This window comes from Bombyx mori, chromosome 23 (genome assembly GCF_030269925.1).
Source record: "Bombyx mori chromosome 23, ASM3026992v2".
NCBI lineage: Eukaryota > Metazoa > Arthropoda > Insecta > Lepidoptera > Bombycidae > Bombyx > Bombyx mori.
The window spans coordinates 11,355,779-11,377,943 of record NC_085129.1 but is presented as its reverse complement, the minus strand read 5'-3'; the positions used below and the strand labels follow the sequence as shown (position 1 = coordinate 11,377,943).

The 22,165-nt window shown below is 35.0% G+C and overlaps 1 protein-coding gene across 3 annotated transcripts in view; it reads right to left on the bottom strand.

The window, feature by feature from the left end:
• LOC101738278 (monocarboxylate transporter 7) overlaps positions 1-22,165 on the bottom strand; it is a 53,305-nt gene that overhangs the window by 25,403 nt on the left and 5,737 nt on the right. The window contains exon 1 of one of the 3 annotated variants that reach the window (XM_004932631.5): positions 14,893-15,618. The exons of 1 other annotated variant lie outside the window; for it this stretch is intronic. The gene's annotated coding sequence lies outside the window, so the exon portion shown is untranslated. Of the gene's footprint in view, positions 1-14,412; positions 14,630-14,892; positions 15,619-22,165 lie in introns of those variants that run through there. One more of the 3 variants, XM_012695932.4, reaches the window with a different exon arrangement.

The following is a 22,165-nucleotide window of genomic DNA, read 5'->3' as shown; positions in this document are numbered from 1 at the left end:
TTAAGTCACAGAGTACATAAAATTTAAATAATTTCAATACACGATCGTGGCTTTCCACCAAGTGCACAGTTGAGCTTTGGATTCACCTGATGTTAAGTGGTTAAGGGAGTCCATAGACGAAAGCCAATGCATAGCATGTCTCAATTGTATTGCAATGCAATTGAAACATTGATTGGTATTATCAATCTATACTAATATATAAATTTACAGTGGTATTTATGGATGTTCCGTTATAACTACTGAACCGTGCGTCCGATTGACTTGAAACTTGGTATCCATGTAGAAAATACATGTACTTAATGGATAGGCTAATGTTTATATGAGTGTTGGACTCCCTAATAATAATGACAATAAATAATAATGTTAATTTTAAATGCCCAGCGAAGCGGGCGAGTACGGCTAGTTGTATCTAATTCTATCTGATTCGTTTTCATATGAATAAATTGTGGAATTTAAAATGAACGAATGGATTAAATCAAAATGCTAAATAATCAAGTTTCGGCTAATGTTCGCTCATATCAAAACACCGTTTTACATCAAACAATTTAATACTAGTTTAGGTAGCCAGTAAATAATAAGACAATCTTGGAAAATTACAGTGTAATATAATCTCTGTTTTGATTTAAATTTTCCTTATAAGAGGCACAATGTCAAATAGTTAGGATTTGTTTTTCATTTAGAATTTTTTGCATTTCTTTACATTTTTTATGCATCATAATGTTGAAGGTTTCTTTGATTAGCTGACATAAATTTGTAGTTTAAAAGTCAAAATTGCAAAAAGATTATCTAAAATACTAGCGACTACTTCGTACGAAAGTGATTTAACCTTAAATATTTTTATTTATAGTTTTTAGTAATTATCCTATATGATAAATAGCTATTGTTAATTTTAGCAAATTATTTTTGAGAATTTATTATCACCGTCCTGAGTTTTTTGGAAGTTTTGAAGCTTTTGTGTTTTTAATGCTTTTAAGGCTTTGACTTCGTGTCTCAAGATTGGCGACGACATCACAAACACTAATAAGTTTTTTGTCTTCAAAGTATTTAATTTGAAATTAATTAATTATTAACCAAGCTTATAACATATACTTTAACAGTAAACTTAAAGACTGACATCATAAAGGTTAACTACCATATATTAAACCTACCTCTATTTTAAAATAAAATACACAATTTCACATCACAGAAAAAGCGATCGACAGAATGAACGCAAATCGACCACTGTATTGAATAATGGCGAATGTTATGTTTATAGCATATAACTATGTTAATTTTCAAGTTCTATGTCATTCGAAATACCTGTTATGACTTGTTTTGTATAGCAAGAACGTATCTATTTCTGTCAAACCGATATTGTAAGGTATTTCGTGAAAACCGATTTCGAGACCAATATGTAGCCGTGATGGTTTTTTAGTTTCTATAAATTTAGAGCACTTTAGATATTCTAATAGAATATGTTTTGCGATTTCCCGAAATAGGAAATTATATTAGAGCGCAATGTACAACGCAGCACGGCGAGGTACTTACATCCACATGTTTATCCCGAAACACCTGTTCGGGCGGTATCATGGATAGTATAGCCGGCAGATAATACAATGAAGACTTTTGCCTGACGTGTCTCAAATTTGCCGCCAGTATTCATGTTGTGATGTCTATGGACTGCAGATACATAAAGTAAAGCCAGAGCTCATCCTTCAATCTAGAAAAAAGAAATAGCTTGACGTCGTTCAATGTTGGAACGGGTAACTAATCATTTATTTTTTTCGTAATTGTGAAGACCTATGCTAAATAGAAATATATAGTATATAACACGCAGTATGTTCGAGTGCTAATAGTTGTAGCCCGTTGGCAATGGCATGTTCGAAGGAGATCTTTGTAAAATACATACAAGTTATCGAGTATTATCGAGTGCTTACAATACGTTTGTGATTTAAACTGCCAATCTCTTAGTCTATACATATATTATTTTCCATTCACCTTCGTGTATCTTCACAGAAACAAATAAATAGAATACCTGTTTCGTCATGTTATGAAATCTGACATTTCAACTTGTTACAACAAAATATTCCACGGGATATGATGATCCGCAAACAAAAGCGGTGCAACCATATTTTATAAAATTTATGGCTTATAATATAAAATAATATAAAATATCGAATAATAACTAATGCCTGACTTGGTGGCGCAGCAATTAGCAACCCCAACTACTGAGCCGAGGATTGTAGGTTCGAACCTATGGGAATCGATTCCCAGATCGGGCAAACGTTCGTGTGTTGAGTGAGGTCACTCCTTTCTAGATGCTCAATATCTATTTACGCACATATATTGTGTTTAAAAGTGTGTTAGTACATAGTTTAGGGCTAAACGACTGTCTGTGACAGATTGTATTGTTGAACAGGTCAACATTGAAAATACATGTTTTTTCATAGTAAGTTCGCTTAAATATTTTAATTACATTATTTATTTTATTTTTCACAATTATATAATACATTTTGGACATAGGATTTAAGAGCGACAATTATCAATAATTCTAAAAAATATAAAACCAGTGATTGTGAAAACACGAATTAGAAATACACAACTTAGGAATATGTACCTTATTTCTAATACAAATAACCTAATCTGTTTCTTATATTTATGAACATTAAGTGCACTCTCTTTTAGAGGTGGAATTCAACAATATTTGACTTAATTTAACATAGATTAGATATTTAGAGCTCTTCTATATTTAGTCTAGTGATAAACACTTTTATAACTTCGATTATAAAATCCTTATTCGAAACCTTTCTAGCACCCACGTAATGATGTGGTTACGCTTCGTGTAAAATACAATAGTTTTCTACAATGTCATGACCACAATGTAAATATTACATATCCGAGTCAATGAGCAAATTTGTATTGTTCACTATAAATTTACACACGTGTTCGTTTAGTTTAGATCTACTAAAAATTCAACATATTAAAAGCGAGGTGACGTGCGTCAGCACATCGATTTGTGTTCGTCCGAATGTAATGTACGAAGTATATAATATGTTCCGTTTTGTCATACTAGCATTTGAACTTGACTTAAACTTGACAACAAAATAAAAATATCTTAAGTTACAGCACCCGCCGGTTAATATTGCACATCGACCTTTGGAAAGAGACAATCGTCTAATGTCGGCTTCGTAGAGCGTGCGACAGAGATAACGCTAGTATATTTGTTACTATTGTTGATCGAAGTTTGGACTACATGCACTTGAATATAAACTAATGTCATATAAGTAGTGTCGTAGTGGATCGTCTCTTTTCAAAGGTCGATGTGGTAATATTTATTGTCGGGTACTGTATGTAGCTTATTGGATAACAGAAACCAAAAAAATACAATCATATAAAAAGTTCATGGTTAATTTGATATTGTATAAAGACGTAAAAGCTGTGTTTCACATTCAGGTTACTCCCGAAGATACGATGTCTTGATAATGTCACCGTTGGAATGACATTCGAGAAATGCTAACGCTATACGCTTCATATTATCAGAAAAAGTATACATTATATACTTGACGACCTACGACATTAACAAAGAGGATCTTCGGAATTGATTCGAGCTATTTGTAGCAGTGACTGTTGTTTCTTATCCTTTCAATTTATGTTTCACAAAAGTCCAGAAGACGTAATAAAATACACTCAAACGAGGCTGAAAGCGACTTTAATTTATACTATTTAGAAATTTAGTTTATAGGTAGAAGGAGAATAACCGTAGGATTGACGTCAGTCAGGCGGCAGGTCGTAAAATCCATGTTATAACCCTATGCAGCATGGTAACCTATGCTGTGTCTTAAAACAAAGTTTCAATTGTATTAGAAACAGTCGTTCCGCCTCCAAGCCGAAACGTGGTAGCTTCATGATAAAAATAGTACGAAACCATGCGCCCTCATAACATCCCCTACTACCAGTACTCGAAATAGAATCTACAGGACGAAGATTGAAGTCAGATAGGAAAATATAGATATTATACAACTAACATGGATGGATGTTGGAAAAGTATTTGTTGTAACAATAGTCCAAGGTGTTCTCAGCAACATACCCGCATCTTCTGTATTATACGCAGATAGTTAAAATCAAGTAAGTTTCCCTGATCTTGAAAACCGTTCAAGGCTTCCATAAGTTATAAATAAAAACATTTGTACATAACACCACAAAAACTGCATTCGGTTTGAATGTAAATATGTTTTATTATCGTGAGCGATAAGTCTCTGTATTATACGATTTTTCTTTCTTAGTTTTCCGAACTTGTTACAGTGTGTTATTTTTGAAGTGAAACTTCTTTAGGCGCATGGAGGTAAAATTTTTACAGAACGTCACGCAGGTATGCAACGGAAGTGACATCAAACTACTATTGAAATTAAGTACGGTACTTGTCAAATGTCAGTAGTAGTAGTTGTTGTATTTTTCCAACTGGAAAAGCAAATGTATCATACCATACAACCTAATATTTTATAATTTTTTTGTGAAAAATGTCAATAGGAATTGAAATGGAATGAAAAGAATTTGGAACATTAATAAAATAGCATGAAATTAAATTAGTCAATTCAATTGGCAAAATATTAGTTGTTTACAATTTAGAAATCTAAACATAATGTGACTGTCAACACTGAGGTTTGAGATTCACATTTAACAGACTTTTGGCGGGAACATATCTTCCTTTTTCCCTTCCTCTAAGTCTCGGAAATCTAGTTTTAGATTTGTATAAATATAAGCAAGACTTATAAATTAGTTCGCCAAAAAAATTTCACTTCTGACATGTATACTTTGTACGCACGCACTTTTTTATTTTTACCTAAAACGTCTATTTTTCATCTTAATGGTATACTTAAACATTCAATCCGTTGTCAGACGGTTCAGTCTGTGTGTTTTCAAAGTCTTTGAGCTTAATGATGTCGCTTGTCCGGTATACTAATACAAACAATCTTTATGGTAATGCGTAACGTTTGAATCGATTGCGTATAACACGAATTGTATCTCGTAACAATAGGTTATTGTGACCTTGTCACACAGCCCTGCGATGTGTGAATCAAACTTATATGAGATTAAAGGCTTGTTGTTCGTAATTTTACGACTGCGGTATGTATTTTTGTAATATTTTTGAATACTGAGTTGTGACCATTGTAGTACATTTTTATAGTATCGAATCAGAGCCTTCGTTTCGGGGAAAGCAGAATTTAGAAGTTCTAAGATCTCAGTATAGATACAACGGCTGCCTTACCCTTCAGACCGAAATGCATTACTGCTTCACGGCAGAAATAGCTAGGGCGGTGGTACCTACCCGCGCGGACTTACAAGAGGTCCTACCACCAGCACCAGGTGTTTACCTAATTTTTTTAATTGCTCAAAAGAAACAGAAAGTTTTAAGTGGTGACTGGAGCCTATAGACATCACAACGAAAATACCAACTTGAGACACAGGATCGAGGTCTCAACATTTATTAGCATTACTCAGCATTTAGAATTACCTATCATTAAGTTACAAGTATTCATATAACAAAATTAGTAAACATATCTGAAGGCGCCATAGCGAAGCGCCGCGCCGCACTGTAATTACTATGGAAACAAGTTTTCCTGCTTTATAATACGTACGTACAAATAAATCAAATAGATTCGCTAAGAATGTGGCGAAGCGACTTTCCACGGCCTTATCTTCTAAACTAGTATTTAAGTGCAAAATCTACGGTGTCTAGTAACATGAACGTGTTAAACTATTTTAATCCCTTTGCTTTATCATAGTTTGGAAGGAAAAAATGCCTTCAGCGTTATTACGTGTAAATTTAAATCTGTAGTGATTCAATAGAAATATGTAAAAATTATTGTATTGTTATTTGAATTGATGAACAGACCAAAAAACCTTTGTTATGCTGAGCAGTAGATAAATCGAGTTGGATGAGCACTTTCTTTTTTTCAGAAGAGTATTATTGATCTTAGAGTTTATATGCTTGCGTTACCACCTCTTTGGAAACCAATGCATCCTCTTTGATAGCTCACACATTTCAAAAATTGGATTAATTAAAACAATTTTAAATTTCGAACTGATATAACAACATTCGAATTACCGCTTCTATACGCCCAACTTAAGTGTATAATCTATGCGCCCAACACGCAACGCTCGTGAAGAAAATTTTAAATGTATATTAAACGTTAAGATATATTTAAAACGTTAAGATCGCTTATTTTCATAACTATCATACCATACCAGGGCTGTGTTAATAATATTGTGAAGTGTCCGCGTTCAGTTCGCTCAAGGATCATTGAGGAATCCTGTCGCTGAAAAGGCTTTTGAGAGCTTTAGGCGATTCTCAGGTTTTCTTCTCTGACTCACGCTGTTTTCTAATGCGAACGCGCCTCCAAAAAAATCCTTCCACAGACAAGGTCTAGCTACGACTACTATTTACACACCACATCACTGTTAAAATAATGTTTACATCAATGTCGTATGAAGGGCACAGATAATTTTTTTATTTTTTTTATTGCCTTTGTAGGCAGACGAGCGTACGACCCACCTGATGGTAAGTGGTTACCGTCGCCCATGGACTTCAGCAATGCCAGGAGCAGAGCCAAGCCGCTGCCTACTAGCAGAGCCAAGCCGCTGCCTACGAAATGCATTATTCCTTTATTTGCAGAAATATACATACAAAGAAAATTGTAGATATACATTACAATTTTACTTAACATGATAACATACTGGAGGCGTAGTTCTTTCAATACTTCAGCTTAAAAAAATTACTAAATACTTTCAACATTTACATGATACTGTTCTTTTTTTTGTTTAAACAGTTGCCAAGTTTTTTTCCATACGACATACTGTGTCACGTTTAATAAATTTCTTAGCATATTATCTGCATATGCATAAAATCACCATAATATATAGTGCATTACTTACAGACTTTCTTTTGAAATGGGAGTGTTTATCGAAATTTAGAAATTGAAAAAACTTAATCTGCTCCATGAGCAATTTCGCGGTTTAATTTAATTCGATTTGTTTACATTTGTCGACTAAAACGAGGATAGCCATTTGATGGAAGAATGCGATCCAAAGACAAAATCATTTTTAAATCAACTCTTTTCTAATGAAATCGGAAGAATTCAACTTCATCATCATACGCATGAAGATAAAATGAAAACTCATTCTATGATTCTTGACTCAAACAATGATTTGCCTAAAACTGGTTACATCAGACTACAAGACTGAGTCATTCAAAGAGATTCATTCAGCAATGCAGTCGACGGTGAAGAATGATCTGAAATCACAACCAAAATAGAACGGACAGGGTGAAAGGGGACATCACCCAGTCTAATTGTAAACGATCATTTCAAATTAGACTGAGTCCCCATTGGATTTTCTTATACCGAACGTATTATGTAATAAATATAAAACATTTAGTACTATCTATAAATTGCACTTAAAGTAAAACTATGTTCCAAATGTCAATTTTATCTACTTAAATGAAATTTCTTCTGCACCGGTAAGTAATTAACATACACCCGCTTCTTAGCATTTAATTTGGCGGGTACGTCTTACCTATGTATTTCAGCAGATTTTATTTATATTTATATAGGTATAGTTGTATATATGGGTAGACGAGCTATCCAATTATAATTGGTTACTGCAGCTCGTAAACTTCAAAGACGCTAAGGTGGGATGGGATGGTGGATCTTTGATACATTAAGTTGATTTCATAAATGTACCTATTGTATAACGGCTATGCCGCGTTTTCATTTTGCATTGACATTTTCATGTCATCGTGAAAGTGATTCATATCGACATCGACTTTTATAATGGTTTACCCACTGTTTAAGCCTAAAAATTCTATGGAGCTATATATGAAGTATTTAGTTTATTTATTACGATCAGTGATCGCTTAGTATGTGTTTTTTAAATAAATAAAAATATATTTAACCAATACGTAGCACTGTTTCGCACTTTTTTTTGTATCTGTACACAATCGTTGTATTTATCTTAACACCTCTATGTACGTAATAACCTAAGAACATCGTTATATTTTAACACAAAACTAATAAATGAACATTATTACAGTTTGCACATCGTGTGGGCCTGTTTGAATATCGCGTTATTATAAGCACGCGAAATTTAGAACTTCCAAAAGTATTAAACGTAAGTTCAGTTAAACTAAGTTTTAGAACAACAATTAATCGAATTTAGAATATTAAAAAATTAGACTACATATTTAATTTATTGTTTTATATTATATTATTAGTAACTTATTATTATTCGTGGCTGACGCTTGACTTCTTTTCCCACTTTCCTACCTTAAATACATACATTCAATTTGGATTGGATTTCCAACTATTGGCCACCCAAGGATCTACATATTTCATCTAATATCTAGTTAATTATCAAAACTGATATTTCTAATGTTAAGACCTCTAATGTGAATAACTTTTTAAGGAAATATTACACTATACAAATTGCCATCAAGTTGATTAGAAATTAGGCTAAATTTTTTGTCCTTTCTAAGCTGAGAGCCTTGAGAGTCTATATCAGCGTTTAGGCTAAATTTCGAGAATCTCTTTTTTATATACATACTATATCGTTTACGCTCTCTCATTATTGAACACCACAAAAACCGATATAAAAATTCCATCGATACTTGGACGCATTTTCGATACTACGGCGGTTTCTATGTGTAGGTTTTTTTTCTTTCTCAGAAATGAATGGATCGTTCACACTCAGGATATGGCGCCAAACAACACGGTTCGTAGCATAAGACACCGATTTTTTTTAGAATCCCACGCTTTGGTGTTTCCGAGAACTTATCCCTGGACGTGTTAGCTTTTTCTAAATGTTTTTTTTTTTGCCTCATATCTTAAACTTGTGAATGAGCCAGTAACGAGTCGGCGTCCCCTGTGTTCTTTTTCCTTGAGTATAATACGTTTCCGTCAATTTCATTTTTAAAACCTCACGCATATTTCATGACACTTCATTTAATAATAAATTATATGTTGTATGTATCTTTCCTACACGAAGAATACCATACATTTAACAGGTGTTTTAAATTATCAGTGTTCCCGGATAAATCAAGTTTGTTTATCATTTTTAGAAGTTAATTTTGGCTTATACATATAGGCAAAAGTAGTGTTTATTATTTCTTGCACATTCGCTCAAATTTTTAGCAGTTTACAGAGGTTTTGAAAAGTGCATAAAAAACACACCGATCGGAAAAATATGCGGAACCAACACGTGCGTTAAAATGCAATCACGGTTTTCGGAGCGAATCTTAACCTGAGAGCGACGGAAAGAGGCTTAAGATTTAACATCTTTAGACTTATATAAAGTATTATTACTGCTAGTAGAATTTTATCTAGTCTTTAGTCATAATTTACTTCCTCACTAGTAAATCTATATTATATAAACTAATTCAGTTTGTCTATGAGTCATTTTTCATCGCTCATTCATTTAGACACACAATACACAGATCGTCCATTAAAAAACACTATTTAGCAATAATTGGATTTTTTTGTTTTTAATAGTTTATTGTATTTTCCTATTTACCTAAAAGTATCCAAATGTTTGTGTTCTTTGTAGAAGAAGTTACTTTACATGAGACACAGGTTGACAGTCTAGTTTAATGACAGAAGCAATTTAGGTTTTGTATATTTAAATTTTGAGTATTATTGATGAATGAAATTTTAACAGGCCGCTAAAATAATTCTGAGGCAAAATGGTTGATTTGAAAATATGATATAGGAGATACGATTGACTATTATAGTAAAAAAAACGCAATAACTTAATGTATACTCTGTTTGTAGGATCATAAACATCCATATGTGGAGCTAATAGAAATAATTTTTTTAATTTAATGGCATTGGAGCGGCAGACCGTGACTTTCCCTTTGTGATAAATATCACATTTCCATCTATATTTATACAATGCGGGCTGTTTACGCCACCTAGAATTCTTTAACGTGAATTTATAATATGATAATGTTCAAGTGTAAAATAGAGCGCAACAAGAGCACATGTCGTATAACAACAACACGTACGTGTATGGCTTTCTGCACATTTCTACCAAGGTGGCTGAATAACGGAGAGTTTTCAATTGGTAGAAGATGTGATTCCACACCGAACTCTCACCGTCCCCCTCGCCATTACTCCAACGTTATTAACTCTTCGATCTTATGTCTTGAGTTTTCTGAATTTGGTATTAGCAACATTATAGTGTCGTTTAATATTAACCACCAATACTTAATCGTGTAAATAGAATGTTAGTTTTTGGTATTTTATTTTAATTTATGAATTGTCTACTAGTGAACTTCGACCATACCTAATAGTCACCTGAATACGGTCGGCTTTCTTTCTTTTTTTTCCCTACCTATGCTGATAGCCTTGAGAGGCTATTTCAACTTCACCCTAACATGTAGGTGAGCTCACGGGGCTCAAACTGGAAGTGTTGCTAACACTGGCCCTAGCAAGAGCCGTGCTTCGCAGAATCTACCACCGTATCGAAAACGCGACCCGCGAAACTCAGTGGGCTGTGTCTATGGGTTAATTCGCTCATCGAGCCCTTCGTCGCAAGCGACGGGTTCGACGAGAACGGTGACCGGTGCTTGTGGTACCTAAAAGCACCGTTAATGGATCGGGAGAATCCGTAATGACGTGAACAGCTTTCTGATTGGTTCACCGTTGCAATTTTTCCGTCTTCCGAAATGATGAATGTGTATTACTTATCAAATATAGAAATTTCAATATAAGCTTCGAATTACAAATAAAAAATTAAAATGTCATATAATATCTTTAGTTGCACAATCGGAATGCACACGTGTTGGTTATTTTCCATAGATATTGAAACGTACACGTTAATATACATTGCACAATATCGTCTTTCACTTATAAGACGAATATGACATTATTACAATAACAATTGGATCATTTTATTAAATACTTATAAACATATCATATTGCTTAAATAAAAAATGACATCAAAAGATAAAGGCGCGTAAGATACTTGCATTAAATAATTAAACGAGAATTCTAAATTCATATTCAACTTTTTCATGTGTTAAATAAAAATTACTTTTCATATAGCATATAATTTCATTTATATGCACATAGTTTTGCGGGTACAATTAGAAGAATTATTTTCTGAGACGTATCTTATGAGATTAAATCTGGTACTAACTAACGAAAGACCTAGTGCATATCCATTAAAGCTGTTTATAAGCAGGGCTTTAAAATTAAGCAGGTAATTTTATCAGCTTTATACATCTGAAATCTTTTAAGGCCTAAGTTCTATGACTAAGGTCTTAGTCATAGATATTGTGAGAGCTTTAGATATTTTCGGTAGTTTACTTATCTATACAAATAAATAAAATTGGAGCGTCTGTTTGTAATAATAAACTAACCGTATATCAAAAAGATCGATGCGATTTGAAATGTGGGTGGGGCGGAGGATGCTACGAACATCGGGGACGGCCATGAGAACTAACGAGTCCATTCTAAGGCATCTAAACATCCGAAAAAGGCACTCTTCCATCTGCCGGGAACGTGTTCTGAGCTTCTTCGGACACATCATGCGGTCTCCCAGACATGAATTAGAGAAGCTCATAATTGCGGGTCGCATAGAAGACAAGCGCGCCGTGGGCAGAACACCAGCCAGATGGTCAGATCTAGTAAGAGAAGCACTTGGTGGTAGTCTGTACCATGTGGTCCATGCCACCCATGATCGAACACAGTGGAAGCACGTCACATGTGGTCGCGATCCTCACCAGTGAGGGAACGATATAAAAGAAGAATACCAAAATCACATTTTTTATTTATTTTGTCTGTCTGTCTGTCTGTTTGTTCCGGCTAATCTCTGGAACGGCTGGACCGATTTCAGCAGGACTTTCACTGATAGGTAGCTGATCATATAAGGAGTAACTTCGGCTAATTTTTTTAGAGCAGCTTCGCCACGCCGCGTAGCATCGCGGGACTCAGCTAGTCAATTATAAAGTACGTACATATGTATCGTACTTTTAAACATAGCTGCCAGTTTTTATTAAATAAGGAATACTATTGATTTATATTTAAGTTTCTTATCAAGAGGAAAAATCAAAATTAAAAGGGGCATTCAAACATGAATTCGCTATATCTATTTGGGTCACTTATCTAAAGTCATTCTGTGTCGTCTCAGAATAAGTGACAGACAGACAGGAAATAATTGAAATCATCATAAACAATAAAAAAATTTGAAACAAGAGTTTTTATTCGTTTTTATTGCCATCATAGGAGAGCTCAGGGCCCACCCGTTGGTCACTGTCGGCGTATTGTCATCAACACAGTCGCGAACGGCTTAGGACTTAGGTTGTTAAAGATTCTGATATCTGTAGAAATCAAAATTCTTAAACTACGCTGTTTGGGTGGATATTACATAAATAATTTTATATTGTCGTCTGGTACAAATAGATTTTGAATACACAGAGATACAACGCGAGAAAATAATTTTGAATATAGTTCAGTGTACATCCACGGAACAGCTCTCATTTTTTTCATAATTAAAGCGCATATTATATACCTAACGTAACTCGACCGTAAGCCCATATGACATCTATAGTCATCGTCATTTTGAATAAACAATGAGATAACCACATACGCGCATTGAGACTGCGATATCACTATAGACGCTGTGATTGACGTTAAGAAAATTCCAATTATTTCATTTTATTTACCGATCACAAATCACTCACAATTCACAAAAATTAAACATTTAAAGGATAATTCTAATTCAACATTCGTTATCTGCAAATCCTTTATAATAATATGACAACTACATATTTAGATTGTTTTGTTATTGCTATCGGATTCCGAACTGAGAAGATACAAATATTCTAATCTGTGCAGCGAAAGTAGAAAGGCGCAAGGATATAATTTTTACGATCCCAATTCAGTGGCTCCTTCAAGTTTTGCGCGCTACACGACTAGTACGTTCTCTATAAACTAGTTTACTTTTTTATTTCAAGGTCTACGACGTTTGGCCAATACGTTTGTGCATATAAAGCTTGCGGCACTAGGAGCCACGTGGCGAGCGAAAATCTGGATTTTAACTCCTGTAAAAAGACATTCAAAAGCTAGCCTGTAGAAACGTAGTCAGGTTATACTATTCTCTAATAAAACTAAATTGAATACCGAATTTATTTCGTCCGTAAATTTCTCAAATAATTTATCAATTCTTCGTCGCAAGGTCAATAAATTCACGCGTAGTCTTGTCTGTTATTTCGTTCGTGTGGTTATTTTTTACATACTAAATTGACGTGTACTCGGTAGGTGTTTTGTTTTTACATTAATTAAGTTTTGTCAGTCGTCACCAATATAACAGTCTGATCGATTTATCTACTACGAATTATAGGGGTATTTATTTTATTTTGAAACTTAATCTAAGGAAGGTTAAGCTAAAAGTTAAGCATTTTTTTAACGAAACCTTTTATCGATATATGTATATATAAATATAAAATATTGAACAGTGATGAAATTCTGATGATAACGAGAAGAACCTTCAAAATCATACATGCTCATAAAAACTGAAATCTTAAATTCGATTTGACGGCAACTACTGGAAGCATTAATAGATCACGTCGAACCATATTATATTAAAACATTATGTCGAATCATATCAATATAGACATTTTAGTTCCATGTTTCTAAAAAGTTTGTTTGGAAAATTTTACATTTACAGCGATTTCGTAAGTTATAGAGTTATATGTAGTTGGGAATACAAAAGACAATAGGACGTTAAAAATTGAGCTTTTGTTGTACTTAACATCTATGTATTACAATTTACAATGATGTTCCTACTTTCTCTGTGTAATCTTTTTCCGAGGTCGTTGACACTGCAGTGGTCTGCACAACAGTAATTTAAAATATAGTATACTTAAATTATGTACTGTCATTAACTGCCATAGTGCAAGTTAAGTAAACGATTGTATTTTTACAAAATAGCCTCGTCCGAATATATTTAAATGTAAGTAACAAACAAAATGTAAATAGCACAATGTTAATGACATAAAATAACAAAATAAATTTAAAACAACTTGTTAGGCTATTAAATTATAGTGAGGTTAAAGATTTTTCGTTAACTAACTGCAGACTAGGCAGTGGCGCGGATTCTTCAAAGCATACTCATGAGCACACATTGCGTTATATTACATGTGACATTTAGAAAAAAAATAAAGCGCAACATTCTTCGTACGCTGTTGAATCTGCGATCACAAACATAAAGACACGCATCGTCTCGTTAGATCACAAGTGCGTTATCCCCGCTAAAATAAAAGACAAGCAATCCTTCACAAGTTTTTTTTGTGGTGGAGTACACACATTGTAATTCCATTCCATTATACAACATTACTAACATGTGTAAGTGAACGGATACCAACTGTTAGTGAATTACCTATTAAAATTCTGTCAGTTTGTGAATAATATGAGGCGACCGCGTGCACATCGGCCGGCCAGATAGGACAAGCCTTTATCAAACTTCCACCGCAATAACTACCGAAACCAACCAACGACAAAGTTTATCGTATATTATGCTTATTTAATTATGTACGCACTACGGCAACTACGACACATGTTGGTACACGGCTTAACAGAAAAGCGGTAACGGCATACTGACATTATATTACGGAGTTTTATGTATTTAAAACGAATAAACATCTGTTTGTATAATAATTTGAGCCGCGACCGTACTTCTTGTATTATAAATTAGTTTTATCAGCTTTCTAATATTTTGTAACATGAGAATGCGTATTAGATTATAGGTGTGAGAACGTTTCGTGAACCAAAAATAGTTGCGCGAGGTTGAGCATCCCGCACGTTCACGTTAGAGTAAAAATAAAGCCGCGGCTAGACCGATAGCCTAAGTGTCACTCACCCTATGCACACGTGATCCTTAGACGAATGCCCACAAATCAGCACCAATACGTCAATCTCTCTCTTACGGACCTTGACCAATTCGAATTAATTTGGAATGCTTCGTAACGCCGGCTAGTTAACATCCACGCGACGTTCAGCACTCACTGACTTATTTTCAATGAAAAATTTTACACTGAAAAGAATTTCCAACAAGAAATGGAATTCTTTAGTTAATTTATAAGATAAGACTTAATAAATTATTTTAATTCGATTTATTCTGAACGAAAGTGTTGACGCGTGCCTCCGTCAACGGTTGCGCGTGAACTGAACGGCGCCCGCGACTGTCCGCCATGTTTAAAGCACAACAGTTAGTTCAATAAAATTGTGTTCCAAATCCATTTTCAGAAAACATTGTGCAGAGGTCCAGAGGCAGGTGAGGTGACAGTTTAAATTACGATACGACATCTGCGCTTGAGACTACCTTCAATAAATAAAATTGCATTCAGCAATTTTAAGCAGTTTAATTTCGTAAAAACAATCTTCGAATGTCAATGGTTTTACAACGTTAATTTTTGACGACGATTGATTAATCAATCGACAATATCTTTAATATCATTCGATTCACCTCTAAAAACAATATTACATAAGTTAATTAAATAATTCAACTACTTCAACTACCTACATCATTACATATTTAAAATGCCGTGTTCAGAAAAATGTACTTCATATTTAAACTAGACATACCTAAGTGTGTAAATAAAAAATGCATTCCTATTCCTTTTATCATAAGTATAGGAATGTCAATACACTTAAAATAAATATATATTTTTTGTGACCGCCTTATCAGTGGATACGTGGTACTGGGTGGCTAACGTAATAGAATTTTCGTCAACAATTTAACTTTATTTAAGTTAATACTAACGCCTAAAACCTTTTAAACCAAACCAAACTTTTAGAGTTCCGTAGGCAAATTTCAAAATTCTGAACCCTGTATATTTAAAAATTGTCACATCCCTCTGACTGTTAGTTAATACTGATAGTGATTTTACAGCTATTTTACTCTGAGACTATTCCTATTTGACGTATAGATGAAATTTGAAAGACTGCAGGATTAGCTCATGTAAATTTAAAATATTAAATTAATAGTAATTCTTAAAATATAATTTATTGCAAATATATGTTAAAGTGAATTCATAAGTAAAGTATTCGAAATTGTTTTAAAAGTCAAATTAATAATGTTTAATGCAGATTAGGGCAAAGTAGAAAAATGAAAAATTTCAACGAATTTTTCAATTATACATATTAAATATATATCTAAGTGATATTGCAAACATGAAAGTTTTTATGTTTGGGTAATTGTTACATAAAATTAACGAATTAATGTCGATGAAATTTCTTCCAACGGATAGTTTATAACCGGATTAAATAGATACTTCTTTAATTTTAGTAAATGGAAGACCTCTGACAACACCGGATATATCTGTTACAATAAATACGGCAGTGTGTTCACTAGATCGTCGATTAAAGCTAAAACTAGTATATCAGTGAACTCTAAACGTTTGAGAGTCAAAGTCAGATACTTTGAACTCCCAAACGATTAATGACGATCCAATGACAATTTTTGAGAAACTAGTGTGGAATTACCAATCACCTTCGTTGAATGGTTTCATCTAAAAACATATTTTATTTATTTATTGACTAGATGGGTGGACGAGCTCAAAGGCCACCTGGTGTTAAGTGGTTACTGGAGCCCATAGACAACTACAACGTAAATGCGCCATCCACCTTGAGATCTAAGTTCTAAGATCTCAGTATAGTTACAACGGCTGCCCCACCCTTCAAACCGAAACGCATTACTGCTTCACGGCAGAAATAGGCAGGGCGGTGGTACCTACTCGCGCGGACTCACAAGAGGTCCTAGCACCAGTAAAACCACCAGTTTTGATACAGTGGTTGGGTTTTGCGAGGTAGAACAACAGCATCAAATATTATTTTATCATAACATCTAAAATTATATTTACGTAATAGTATTAATAAATGATTTAACTATGATATTTATTTCATTCGGTCAGCAGCATTAAGAGGCTTGATCTAAAGATTTTGGATTGTTTCAACTTTTACATAAACCAAAATATTTCTAGGTAACTCGTTATTCAAAAAAATGTTTACCTACTACCGGTTGAAAAACAATAGCGAAAAAAAAAGAGAAAGATACATTCACGCAAACACAGCATGTAAAAAAACACCTCACAATAGAAAAATAATCCATGAAATTGAAAAAAAAATTACAAATTTGCGCGTTCAAACTTCTTGGTAATGAGTTTCGTTGCTGAGATGACGTTTTCGGTTAAAATTTAAATAAAATATATGTATTAAATTGAGTTGATCTTAATTAAGACAGACGCTAGACAGACGAAATTTCAAGGGCTTCATTTTATTTGATTGGTTTACGGAACCATAAAACCTAATTTGTATTTCGAAACGTAACCTACAAAACGAATAACGTTCTCATATCAGCCAAACGTTCGCTTTGAAGACATCAAATTAATAATGACGCATGTTTAATTTTTCAATTATCTAAAACTCGTTTCATTCTGCGGATAAGGAAAAACAGCTTCGGGCTCGTGGTATTCCCGCAGCTTATCGAAATAAAGACGTCAAAGCAACTTTTAAATGTCAGTTTCGAGATACATGGAAAATCAAAATATTTTATTGAAACACAACTACGCAAGATAAATAATTTTATTAATACTTAATGGTTCCAATAGTTCATCGCTAACGCTAAGTATCTCCGACCAATCAGTCTCTATTATAGATGTTCCGCAGTCAAACTAGTCATATTTTTGAAATAAATTTTTTTTAGCAAAAATAAATGGCGCATATTAAAATTAATAGAAAGTTTTCGTACGAATAGGAACACATCTAAATATCAATAATCATTTGACATAACGTATAGCGCTATTTGGAGCATGAATCAAGGTGGACACCTGGCTAATCTAACAAGTTGTAATTCATAAATTAATATTTAATTCATAACGATACGGTACATGTGCGATTAGTACTTTAAAATAAATGTTTGGTTGATGACAGAACTCAAATTATTAGGACTTTTTTCTTGTAACCTTACAGATACGAGTAAATAATTTATTTTAGCCTAATGTTTATTGCTTAGATGGGTGGGCGAACTGGCGGGACATCTGCTGCAAAGTAATTACCGGACTACTCCGTACACATGAACAACGTAAATGGCGTCACTCAGCTTGAGACACGAGTTCTAAGTCTCAGTTTTATAGTCCAATGCCTGCCCCACCCTTAAAACGCATTCCTGCTTCACGGCAGAAATAGCAGGGCGGTTGTACCTAAGTGTAATATTCTATCATGTCATCTATTCTGTCATGACCTATGCAAGTATTTACTGGTGGTAGGACCTCTTGTGAGTCCGCGCGGGTAGGTACCACCGACCTGTCTATTTCTGCCGTGAAGCAGTAATGCGTTTCGGTTTGAAGGGTGGGGCAGCCGTTGTAACTATACTTGAGATCTTACACCTTAGAACTTATATCTCAAGATGGGTGGCGCATTTACGTCGTAGATGTCGATGGGCTCCAGTAACCACTTAACACCAGGTGGGCTCTGAGCTCGTCCAGCCATCCAGCAAAAAAAAAGTGTAGTGTTCGCTCATGCGGCCGGTAAATATATTAACTCTCTCCAGGTCATCCAATCTCGTTCGAAACATGTCTTGTCGGATCCACTCTCGGTGCATTTAGGACCGTCAAGCACCGGTCACCGTCCTCATCGAATTCGTCGATTGCGACGAACAGTTCGACGAGCTAACTAACCCATAGACACAGCCCACTGAGCTTCTTGCCGTATCTTTTGGGTTGCGATTCCGATCCGGTGGTAGATTCTGCGAAGCACTGCTCTTGCTAGGGCTGTGTTAGCAAATTCTTTCAGGTTGAGCCCGTGAGCTCTCCTACCCGTCCGGACGTAGCTGGAATAGCCTCTTAGGCTACCGGCGAACAGGTAGGGGAAAAAAAGCTTTAAATACGCCTTACCATTATTAATTACGCAGCTTATAATATCCGAAAGCTTAACCTATATTCCTTAAGTAATTTAAGACGATTTCTGAAGTACGTATTTTGTGAGAATAGTTGGTAGGTAAACCACCAACCTGTTGCTAACATGAGGCATTCATATGTTACGCTTAGAAGGGTTGGAACTGCCTTTAGATAGGTAAGTAAGTAAGTAAGATAGGTGAGTTTTTCTGTTTTAAAATTAGATTTATTGAGGATTGGGTATTAAAGCAATATTTTTATTTATTTTGTAACCTTGAATCTAAAACTTCTAATATTGTTAAAAATGAAAATATTTGGCAATTCAGAAAAATGTCAACTAATGACGAGGAACGAATCAAAAATCGAAGTCTTAACCAACCGTGGAACGTTTCAAATCATCCAAAACAGTTACGGTCGCGCGCTCTTCACCATGATTTGTTAGTAAAAAAACTTTTTACATTGCAATCACTGAATAGAATATACGTTTTACGACGAGCCATTGGTATGATTTTCAATTCTAAATTAAATAAAGCTTTCAAGAAGTCTTCTGAGTATCATTTATCAAACGTTGACGTGTTTTTAGGAAATCAAAAATAAATTGTTTCCGATAAAATTGTTCGCAGATAGGTTTAAAAATACTTTTACGGTTTATCTCTATTTTTATTCAATGTTTTGAGAGTTGTAAAAGATTTTTTTGTTTTTTTTATTGCTTACCTGGGTGGACGAGCTCACACCTGGTGTTAAGTGGTTACTGGAGCCCATAGACATCTACAACGTAAATGCGCCACCCACCTTGAAATATAAGCTCTAAGATCTCAAGTATAGTTATAACGGCTGCCCCACCCTTCGAACCGAAACGCATTACTGCTTCACGGCGGAAATAGGCGGGGTGGTGGTACCTACCCGTGCGGACTCCCAAGAGGTCCTACCACCAGTGATTACGCAAATTATAATTTTGCGGGTTTTTGATTTTTATTACACGATGTTATTCCTTCATCGTGGAAGTCAATCGTGAACATTTGTTGAGTACGTATTTCATTAGACCTCGTAGAGGAGGTTTGGCCCCTAAACAGAAAAAGTTTAAGTCACGAGAAGGTATCGTTAACAAACAATGCTCATTTTAGTATTTATCTAGTTTTAGTATTGCTACGACTATGACCATGGTTGATTTGTCCTCATCACGAATGCTAAAGGTCCCCGAGCTCGTGACTCTATCATCATTATTCTATGGGCATTTGTGAACCGCATGGGACCACACCGTCGTCGAAACGTTGCGTATATCTACACATTGATATGTGTTCAGTATTGTTTAGCTAAACTACCTGCTAGTTGATGTGTTACCTATTGTTTGACTTATGTTGAAATCGGTGATGAGCTTTGAAATATTTATATCATATTATGTATAGTCAGACTTTAAATCTTCTAAAATTTAAACATTTCATTATTTTGTATATGTATCTGTTCTAAGGTTTCTGCGTTATCATATTAACATTCTTTTTGGGTAGAAGCACTAGCATGTGTGCTACCAGTGATGACTTACGGTTCCGAGACGTGGTGCTTCACAAGGGATCTTTTTAGGAAGCTCAGTGTCGCGCAGCGAGCTATGGAGAGGGCTATGCTTGGTATTTCTCTACGGGACCGAATCAGAAATGAGGAGATCCGTAGAAGAACCAAAGTTACTGACATAGCCCGTAGGATTAGCACGTTGAAGTGGCAGTGGGCAGGCCACATAGCGCGAAGATCGGACGGCCGATGGGGCGGAAGGATCCTCGAGTGGAGACCACGTACTGGCAAGCGCAGTGTGGGACGGCCACCTACGAGATGGACCGACGACCTGGTAAGAACCGCTGGGTCACATTGGATGCAGGTGGCAACGGACCGGCCGCACTGGAGATCACTTGGAGAGGCCTATGTTCAGCAGTGGACAATGGACAGGCTGAGATGATGATGATGATGACTAGCGTGTACAATGAAATTGATGCTTCATTCATATTTCAAGAGATGAAGTGGAATTGCAGTTGTGACATCTAAGGAGTCCTATAACCACCTAGTCCGTAAGCCCGCGAACTTGTTGCATTGCATAATTCGAAGTGGATCTTCATCTTTCGTCACATTGCATTGAAGTCCAACAAAAAATAGATTGCGCCTATTAATACTAACTGATCGTCATTCTTTCGTGTACACATTGACACATGCAGATTTTCAGGACTGCTGCCAATCGGGGCACAGGGTTAACGTTCTATTGCTGGGCAAACTTCCATAAAGTAATTAACTTATGCAATATGCAATATGGAAGCGGTATCTGTTTTCTTTCCTCAATATGATCGAACAGTTTGAAATTAGGTCTGTAAGCGCGAGTGGGTACCATCATTCGGCCTATTTCAGCCGCGATGTAGTCACGCGTTCCGAAGGATGGGACAATCGTTATATAGTACAATTGAGACTTCGATCTCATGTCTCAAGGCATGACATCCACATTATCAGTAATCAGTTAACAACCGCTGGATCATGAGTCCGTTCATATATGCAATAAATGTGAGTACTCGGCAACGCAGACCCGTTACTTCTAGTTTAAGTCATGTGTGATAAGGGTACTTTATTTTAAAAATAGCAACCAGGTTGCCGATTCTTTTCCCTAAAACTGCATATCGAATCCTTGTAAAGCCATGATGATACTAAAGCAAATGTCAAAAAATTGGTCTTGATTTTAATTTAAAAAACCAAATTTACAACTACACTTATTGCACTTAACCCTCCATGATACAATCTATTTTCCAATCAAATTCAAATCCAATTCCCAATCAAGACGGATCAAAAAATCAACAAGAAGGAATGACAATTTCTAGGTGCTTAAATGCAAGCCTTAAAAAAAACTGAATTCTACGGACGAATTATACAAAAGCTGCAAAAATAAGGTCAAACAAAAATAGAAGATAGAAACATTGATTATGTAACCATTCTTACGAATAACGATCCTAACAGCAATGAATCTATCGGCAGCACAAATGTTTAGCCTGGCCCGCTGCATCGGAAACCTTCAAACTATAAAAAGATCAACGTAAACGCCCAAGCGTTTTTCTTAAATGTTTTCCAACGAAATACATCGGTACATTCGGCAACATTTCGTTGTATCGCATTGTGTAAGTGTGATGATTTTTCTATCATTAGATCGTTTAGGTTAAGCTTGGGAATCCACCGGCCGTAATGCTATAGTGATGAGGTCGATGTCTCGATTAAAAT